Source organism: Physcomitrium patens, chromosome 4 (assembly GCF_059467195.1).
Source record: "Physcomitrium patens ecotype Gransden chromosome 4, ASM5946719v1, whole genome shotgun sequence".
Taxonomy (NCBI): Eukaryota; Viridiplantae; Streptophyta; class Bryopsida; order Funariales; family Funariaceae; genus Physcomitrium; species Physcomitrium patens.
The window spans coordinates 22,144,316-22,154,508 of NC_143413.1; the positions used below are offsets into that span (position 1 = coordinate 22,144,316).

The 10,193-nt window shown below is 34.8% G+C and overlaps 1 long non-coding RNA gene across 2 annotated transcripts; it reads left to right on the forward strand.

The window, feature by feature from the left end:
- The first annotated feature begins 8,727 nt into the window (after nt 1–8,727).
- On the forward strand, nt 8,728–9,926 carry LOC149989447 (uncharacterized). 2 transcript variants are annotated; one of them, XR_016502756.1, is made up of 2 exons: nt 8,728–8,977; nt 9,244–9,926. It is a non-coding gene; the product is annotated as an uncharacterized LOC149989447 (long non-coding RNA). The 2 variants fall into 2 exon arrangements; XR_016502757.1 differs by having other exon boundaries at nt 8,917–9,032.
- Nucleotides 9,927–10,193: the final 267 nt, after the last annotated feature.

The window sequence follows — 10,193 nt, forward strand, 5'->3', positions numbered from 1 at the left end:
ACGATCTACTATCACAAATATAGAATCATAAGATTTTGAGCTTGGAAGATCTGTGATGAAATCCATAGAAACAGAAGACCATGGTTGTTCTGGTATAGGTAATGGCTGAAGAAGTCCGTAAGGTCGATGACGAGGAATTTTTGATCTTGAACAAATATCACATGATTGTACAAAGTCTTTGACTGACTTCCACATTTGTGGCCACCAAAAATCTCTTGATATGAGTTTCAAAGTCTTATTATATCCAAAGTGCCCTGCTGTTGGAAAGTCATGACGTGCTTGAAGAACACGTAAACGTGCTTCTCCTTCTGGAACATATAGGCGTCCTTCAAAATATAATAGATTATTCTTGAACTCGAACTTAGAAGGATCATGAGACTTAGAAGAATTATTCTTGATATCATGAACAAGAGGGTCTGAGGACATACTGGACTGGATTTTCTTGAGAAAAATTGAATCAACAGTCAATGTTGATTTCATTGCTCGGAGATGAAAGTGCTTCGGTTTCAAGAGGACCGTTCTTTGTTGCTCAAAAGCTGCATCTCCTTCTTTTGGTGCAAAATAAGAATGTCTAGATAGGGCATCGGACAAACCTTATTGTTATCCTGGCCGATAAGTGATAATGAACTCGAATCTTGACAAAGACATACTCCAACAAGATTGACGACGATTCAACATGCGTGCTGACATGAAATACTCGAGGTTCTTATGATCTGTATACACAGTGACTAGACTAGAAGCGCCTTCTAGATAATGACGCCATTCTTGAAAGGAATCCACGATCGCAAGAAGTTTTTTATCGTGGATCTCATAATTGATCTCGGCTACTGAGAATTTTCTTGAATGAAAAGCTATCAGATGAAGTTTGTCATCTGTTCCCATTTGTGATAAAACTGCACCCAAGGCAAAATATGATGCATCTGTTTCCATAAAAAATGCCTTGGAAAAGTCAACACGATATAAGACTGGTGCAGAGACAAACGATGTCTTCAAGGCTTCAAATGCTGCTTCCGCTTCTTGATTCCATTGAAATTTATCTTTACTAGTCAAGCGTGTAAGTGGAGTTGCAACTCGTGAGAAATCTTTGATGAAGATCCGATAGTAATTGGCAAATCCCAAGAAACATTGGACATCTCTTACTGTCCTTGGAATCTTCCAATCCATGATTCTTTGGACTTTCTTAGAATCCATCATGAGACCATCATTTGAAATGATGTATCCTAAAAAGTCAACTTGAGTAGTGTGAAATACACACTTTTCCATCTTGGCATACAATCCTGCATCTCTAAGTTTTTGTAATACTTGACGAACATGTATTTCATGTTCTTCGACGTTCTTAGAATAGATCAGGATATCGTCTAGATAGCAGACGACAAAATTGTCTAAGAATTCATGAAATACATCATTCATGAGATGTTGAAAAGCAGCTAGTGCATTCGTGAGTCCAAAGGGCATGACATTATATTTGAAATGTCCATACCTTGTTCGAAACGCAGTCTTCCATTCATCTCCTTCTCAAATCCGTACTAGATTATATGCTCCTCTTAGATCTATTTTTGTATAGATCTTAGCTTGATTCAACTGGTCAAGGAGCCCTGATATCAAAGGTAATGGATACCTGTTCTTGATTGTGATCTTGTTGAGTCCTCAATAATCAACACACATTCGTAAAGATCCATCTTTTTTTTTTACGAATAGAATTGGAGCTCATGCTGGAGATTTTGAATGGCGTATGAAATTCTTCGCTAAATTCTCATCAATATATGTCTTGAGTTCAGCCATCTCATCTTGCGATAAACTGTAAATTGGTCCAAATGGTGGCTGAGTTCCTTCCTTGAGGTCGATTGAACAATCATATGGGCGATGCTCAGGAAGAATATCTGCATTCTTTTTCTCAAAAACGTCTTGATACTCCTGATATTGACTTGGAATGCCACTTGAAGTCTTTACGTTTTCAGAAATAGGTACAGCATAAATAGCAAAAGTTGATCCTTCTTTTGCTGCGTGTATAAATGCTTTTGCACCTATCAGTACGGGTTTTAGTATACTAGACTTATAATTTTTTACTTGGTTAGTAGAACTATTAATAACGCTCTGGGAAAAGTCAAGTTTACGCAAATTCCAATCTATTCGAGGGTTATATTTTTCTAGCCAAGATAAACCTAAAATAACTGGATTGGACGGGGATTTAATTATGTTAAAAGCTATGTAGCTATCATGACCGTCTATTGTTACTTTTATAGGATGAGTTTCATGAGTGACATCTCCAGAAGACAAGGGACGACCATCTATGACTTCTACATGTACTGGTTTAGGTTTCTGTACAAAGGATATTTTACGACTTTTAACAAATTGTTCATCTAAAAAACATGCTGAGGCTCTCGAATCTTATAAAGCAGAGGCTTTGTAATTCTTAGGTCCTAAATATAAGTCTATTATAAAACAAGGAGAGGGTTCTGAGGAGAGGATAGGACCTTCATTAGGAATTGTACAAGGTTCCAGCTGCACGGTCCCTATTGTAGCTGGACGAATCCATTTTCCGACATGTTGTCTTCTTTGACCGTCCTACCCCTCATTTTATAGTTGCGTCGTTTCTTTGGACAATGTTGAGCAGTGTGCTTAGGTTCTCTGCAATATAAACATAATCCTTCTTGACGACGACGAATCTTTTCTTGCTCAGTTAGGAGTTTAAAACGTATCGCGTCAATTTGCATGTCTTCTACTTCCGAATGTACGTTTGGCAAAGATGTTGATGTTGCCATTGAGTAATAACGATGAGGTTCCCGTGAATGATTCTCAGATCGAAATTCGAAAAGTCGATTATCACATTTTATCGCAAAATCGATTGCTTGACTCAAAGTTTGAGGATCAGGTAAGTTGAGCATCAATTTCTTTACTTCGTATTACAATCCATAAAGAAATTGACTGATGAGTGCAGCATCATCCCACTTGATGTCAATTGCAAGTTGTCGAAATTGTAAAGCATATACTGTTACTGAGTGATTTCTTTGTCGCAGAATTTGGATCTTATTTGTTGCAACACGAGTTGCATCTTGTTCACCATACATAGATCGAAACTCCGCCAAAAAAGCTTCCAAATTGTCCAATATTGGATTTCGTTGTTTAAGAAAAGACGAAAACCATGATAATGCAGAAGCAGAAAGTAGAGTGCCAATAAACCTGACTTGTGATCCTGGAGTTGGATAGCTTTGCGGTTGAAGTTAAATTGCCAATTGTACTTGATTGTTGAACCCTCGAAACTTAGATCTCGTACCATCAAATTTCTCGGTAAGACAATTCTTGGTTCTCTAGTGCTTACAGGGTGTTGTACAATTGGAGAAGGAACGTGATTTGTTGTAGATGTTGAAGCACCTCCAATCATCTCTATATCCTCACTTTCTGCTATTCTTGTTCTTTCATGTGTTGGTGAATTGAGTTGATGCATCGCAAGCATTAACTCCCTCATTTGTTCTTGCATTTGTGCCATTGCACTCTTCATTTCAACAAGCTCTGCCATAATGACACTAAGAAGAAAAATTTGTTTGATACTGCTCAAGACAAAAGAAAAGAAAGACTTGATAACAAAGAAGATACTAAGAACAATATCAGTTTAGAAGTGGGTAATCCGCAAACTTCTAATACGCTTATGTCTTGTCAAGAGAAAGAGGTAATCCACTCTCACTCAAGAAAAACAAAGCTCTGATATTGTAAGTGTACTCTTGTCAATCTGTCAAGGACAAAGACTCGATGAGGGAAAATATACACAAAAAGGCTATCTCGATATAATAAGTCAAAATATAAACAAGTAGGTATATTAAAAGGAAACTGGAATGGCTATTGCCACAAGACAAGAAACTAAAGACTCTTGAACCTGGACTAGAAGCAAGAAAAGAGTTGACAAAAGTGAAGAAGCCTTCACTCTTGTCTCTATATATACTATCTAACTAGGGGCTACGTGGCGACGTTCTATAAGACCTCTAATATGTGTTGACTTTGTAGGACACATGCCTTGACTTACAAGGCAAGTTTTTCTACGTGTGGGCCACATAGTTAGCTTGATCTTCAAGCTAACAACATGTGTGGCACATGGCCAACTTGTTGACCACGTTTCTAATCCAAAAAGTCAATTAAAGACACCTATGAAGTCAAAGCAGCATCTAGGAAGTTTCTAGGAAGCTTCTATATTAAATATTATAGAATTAGCTTACTTTTATCTACTTTTACTTACTTCTACCTATTTCTATATGTAATTATTAGCTTACATGATTATGGCCGTGACAGTATCAAATCTTTGCTATAAAAGAAATAAGATCAAAAGAAGATAACATTCTACATTCCATCTTTTTTTCTAGCTTTTTTGTATTCGTGATACTAAGGAGATGAAGAACCAACAACTAGCAGATTTAATTTAAGAGCTTTTATTCGCAAACGTACAAGACAAGTCATTATAATTGTCACAATCTTTAAGAGGACAAAATTGAAATGAATATCGTGAAGAATAACATGTCCTTTCTTGAATAAATGGCAAGATATAATGTATTTGGTATCATAACCTTGGAAGAAAGTCTCAATGTTTGGTAATTTTATTAGAAGTAGGAACAATTCTTGACAATATTTTAAATATTTTATTTGAAAGAAGTTACAAAGACCTCAACAACAATCAAATAACAAGGTAGTCTTCTTGCCCTAGTATGAAATACTATTGATGGCTGAGAGGACCTATCAACCATCTTTGAAGATAATAAACATTAGAGTATGTGGCAAATACAATTTGTTGTATCTTAAATTTCCTCAACATATGAAAATTGTCCCTCATGGAACTCATTCCTAGAAAGAGGGATAATGTCATGGATATACATAGGTATTTTAGTAAATACCTATATAATTAAGTAGAAGTAGATAAAAGTAGGTTAATTTTCTAATATCTTTTAGAGAAGCTTTTTAGAAGTTTCATAGACTCTATTTTGACTTTACATATATTTGTAGTTGATTGATAAGTTAGAAACTTAGTCAACAAGTTAACTATGTATTGGTAGTTTGTGGAACAAGCTAACTATGTGGCGCACATATAAAAAACTTGCATTACCAATTAAGACATGTGTCTTGCAAAGTCAACATGTTTTGGAAGTCCTATAGCACATCGCCACGTAGCTCCTAGTTAAGAGTATATATGGAAGTAAGAATGAAGCCTTCTTCATTCTTATCAATGCCTTTCTAGTCTTTAGTCTTATTTCAAGACTTTCTGGTCTTCTTATCTTTGATAATAGCCATTCTAATTCAATAATATATCATCTTTGAGTGACTTTCTAGTTCTTTTCACTATCAAAAGAGTATATTGAAGATTTTCTTTCTTTAAGATTCATATCCTTAACAACTTTTTTATTTTGCCTTTAAAATAGTATTTCATATGTCTTTCTATATAATGTAATAAATGAATTATTTTTCTTCTAAACTTCTATAATTTCTCACATAATTTGACTTAATAAACCACAATCACGTTTCATTCTTCTATCTAATACAAATAATGTATTATAGATATAAAATTGCTTATAAGTTGGATCGATACCTTTTTTTTGATAATAATGCTCTTGCTAAGTGGCACAACTCTCTATTTATTTTAAAACCATATAGAACATTTTTTTGAAGCACAAATCAGTCAATATTAGCACCTAAAGATGTCAATGCATGTGCAATATTGTACTGATGGATATTTTCTTAGAACTTCCTTGCTCTTGCATCTTGGTCTTTTAAATAAGTGCATCAAAAGCAAAGGTGGAGAAAGTAGAGATATTAGAGAAATTTTTCCTTGATAACAATATTGTCCAAATAATAGCAACTCTCTTAGAAATCAGGCTATATGTTCATCAAACTAATGCAATGTATTATAATGAGGATACAAAATATTCATCTTTCTTAGATTATGTATGGCTTCAAGACTTATAATTAATTCAACTTTTCTTTGTGCTTTTTCATGTTTTCTACTCTATTATTGAGCAATTGCTCTGTGATTCATTGTTAAAGCTAGACCATTTAGAATAGTAGAAGTTTGACCAAACAATTGGAGTAAGCTTATAAGTGTCAAAATTGTACATCCATAAAATTTTAATAAAATCTTATTACTACTTGAGTATTTTAGCAAAATTATATAGTATCTGTAAAATAAAAATGAGTGCATATAATTTAATTAGTCAAATTATAATGCCATAGTGCTTTAACAAAAATATTCTATATCTATGCATTTTTATTGATCACAATTATACATATTTTTACAATAATTTTGTAAACCAAAAAGCTCAAATGTTCCAAAATGTTATATTTTACAAACCAAAATGAATAAATAAAATTTATAAATATTAAAATTTTATTTATTAAATAATATTTATTAAAAGATATATATATATATATATATTTATAGGTAAAAATTGATACATGTATATATATATATATTTATAGATAAAAATTGATACATGTATATATATATATATATATATATATATGAAATTGAATATAAATTTTTTCATATAAAAGTACAAAATGAAATTCCTACAATTAAATTTTTGTATAGCAATTCTTATTGTAGTTAATAATACTTCAAAATTCCAATAAAACTTTTTTACTTAATTTTTTTTTACAAAATAAAAAATAAAAAATAAAAAATAAAAATATTTACAACAAAGATATAATATAATGAAATGTAATATAATAAATATAATATAAAAACTCTAAAAAAATATAAATATAACTATAAAAATAAAAACTTAATATAAAAAATATAAAATAATAAAATGACTTTATTTCTTATAAAATTTCTATATAAATCCATATTTAACAATGATATCTTAGCTTTTGTTGTAGAGGAGAGAAAGATGATTGTTGAAGGATGTGAAATGCGTGTAGTCTAGAATCAAAAAAGTCAAGTACAAAATTCTTCTATTTATGGTTTCTTTATAGAAGGCTTGAGAAAAGTTATCATTTTCTCTTTTTAGTATTCAATTCTACACTTTAGAGTACTAAAAAATAATAATTGCTCAAATTCTCCTCCCAAAGCCTCTAGCAGATTCATAGTGCCTTATTTGGATGAAATATTTATTCGCCGATCAGTACTTATAACTAAATATGACTAAATTTTGGTATAAAATATGTTGGCAATTGCAGGAATGGGAATAAAATTAAGATTGTGGCCACCAAGATTGCAAACATCAAATGCAAAATTATCTGAAAACAAAAAAGCCAGTCGACTTTTGATAATAAAATATTGCTTGATCACAACGCTATACTCCAAAGTATGTCCTCAAAGAAGAAGCGTCACAAAATTCAATAAACGTTGCCCAACCAGCACTGTACACTTCCATATCCCAAACCTTTCAATCAACGTCACCACACCATCACTACCAACTCCCGTTTTCATACTACCATCGCTCACCATCTCAATTCCTCCAAAACGTCATCACCAACAACTCAACCAGCAACACCAACAACCCATTGCCGGACCTCACAAAACAGACTTCTTACAATAATGTACACAATCATCGGTTCCAGCAAGTGCTATTCCAATGTCGCCTCCTATCTTGTCAATAGAAACTAAAAAGAAACTAAAAACAAAATGCTTTAAACAAATGCATAGGTTGTGAGATTGTCAGGTTGAATGGCGAGAATATGCCGTGGGTTCATCGGTTATTTCTAGAAGGAATACTCATGTGCGAATTACCAGAAATGAACAAGCTACGTAATGAATCGTAGAAACTTCTGCATTAAGTGGCAAAAAACAAAACAATCGGTAAAGGCAAGCAGTAGACATTGTTGGAAAGGAGATAGACTGATTACGGTTACTACCTGCATTCCACCACACACAGATCAACTCGATCATCCACCACTACGGCAAAACCATTTGCTGCAAGTTCTGTTTTAGCACTAGGCACTTAGGAAAAATTGTTTTCGTGCATCAATCCCCGTTAAATGTGTCGCTGAAGCGGCAGGTGTGGGAATGGAATAACGCGAGACATATTCAACCAACTTCACCCGGAACAAGTGTACACTTATATATGCAAATTATCGGGGTTAACATTGTCATAGAATGAATGTGACCTTTATTCCATTCCTATGAGGAGGTTATGCCAACACGCCTCCTTACTTTGCAACCGTAGAGAATGCAGAGTACTGCAAAGAAACCCTATCAACATTCTAACTATTCTAATATGGGCGGTAGATTGAGCTATGGAAATTCACTTATTTGTATTTATACTTTTGCCATTATTATAATGACTAAGAGGTTGTGCTGGTTACGATAACACTTGAGGAGCGTTGGTGTTTGATTGCCGTATTGATTTCCTTGTTTTGGTTTTGTGAAAGAGAAGGTGTGTTCTCTTGTCCTGAATTTTGTGTGGTATAGACAGAGAAGGAGTCTGGTGTCTACGATTCAAATTGTTTAGTGTCTTTGCTTTTTATAAGTGAGGTTGCATAGAATGTGTACCTGAGCTCTAGTGCGCTTGTAAAAGATGTTGACCTCGGGATCCAGAAGATTGCTGATTATAAAGTTGATGTAGTTAGGTGTAAGTCACGGAATTGACTCACTTGTGTATTTAATACAAAAGCTGCAGTTTTGTTGTCGTTAATTGTTTTAATTAAAATAGAAAGTTGAGGAAGAATTGTTGATTCAAACCTATCCAGAAAGAACGAATTAAAAAAAAAAAAAAACAAATTCATTAGTTGTCCAAAGAAAAAGATAATAATAATAATAATAATAATAGTAAATAGAAAAAAATAGACAAAAAAATAGTAGAGGAAGACAAAACCAAAGGAGAAAAGAAGAAAAAAAGAAGCGGAAAAGAAAGTAGAGAAGAAAAGATAAAGGAAGGGAAAAGACGATGAGGTCGCCCCTGAATTCCGAGGGCCGACAGGAGTCCGGGCCGCCCCAGATTTTGATCTCTTATTTTTTCTTTCGTTTTCGTGAGCTGGTGGAGGAGCTCCGAAGTTTTGAGTGCGTTCCATCGCCTATTTTTGTGGCTGCAGGGATTTCTTTTTGTTTTGTTGAGGTGCTGTGGTGCAACATCCTCTTCTTTTGTTTTGTGATTAGTGTGGAGCCGGAAATCAGAAGCGGCAGTGATACCGCAGTGCGGTCGTGTTTTCAGGGGATCTTTGTTTGATTCGATAACGTTGGCATTGTAGTGGCAACCTGCTTGTGGTTTTAGTGCAACTATGGCTATTAGATCTGCGGCTCCTCATTTTTTGTATTTTTTCTTCTAGTTACTCCTACAATACGGAGGTGCGGCGTAAGCGGAGCTTCAACGCGGGTTGATGTGAGCAGAATTGTTGTTGGCGCAATTTTGTCCAGAGCGACTAGGCGGTGGATTCTCTAGTTCTTGATGTAGCTGCGGCGTCCAGTGCAGAAGGCGGTGTGGTGCCCTTGCGTGTTGGCTCAATTCTTATTGACACTGCGTAAGACGTGAATATTCAAGCTCGATCAAGTGAGTTGCGCGAGACAAATCATCTCCAGATGTGGTGATAGAGGATTCCGTGTAGATCGGATTCGCAATAATCCTGTTCGGTGTACGTCTAATCGTCTTGCCAGTTTGCTTCTAAACTGGAGGAGCTAAAGCTGGAAGCTATTGGAGTTCAGTAGCGATGGAATCACTGCCTGGAATTGATTTGATTTGAATATTTCAAAAAAAAAAAAAAAAAAAAAAAGCAGTTGATAAGGTTCATTAGTTGAGATCAATACTCGATGAGTTGATTGTTGAAGAATAAGTGCCGTTGGTTCTGCCTTTGTGGGGTAGATATGTTGCAATGAGGTCAGTCATTGTGTAAGGAACATTAGTGAGCGAAGGAGGGTTGTCACCCCTGGTCATGAGATGATGTGGCTCGTTTGAGCAGTGACATGAACATTAAGTGCAAATTGTAATGGTTGTAGTAAACGTTGTTTTAAGGTCTGTTCTTGCATCTTTGCCGGCAATATTGGAAGTGATAAATTTGGATGGATTTCCGGAGTTTTGATACTCGAGGCCAAGTTGTGGCGGTAGCTCCAAAAGCAGTTTTATGGATTTTTGGAATTTTTGATCCGACACACTCGTTTGGTGAAACTCGTTGGAGGGTTGGACGTGAAGGATATTCAAAGCAATCACTGTTTTTAAGACTTGATTCAAAGGCCAACTTTCTCAGAGGGTACCTTGATCTCTTTTATCCATCCCGCGGCGAGG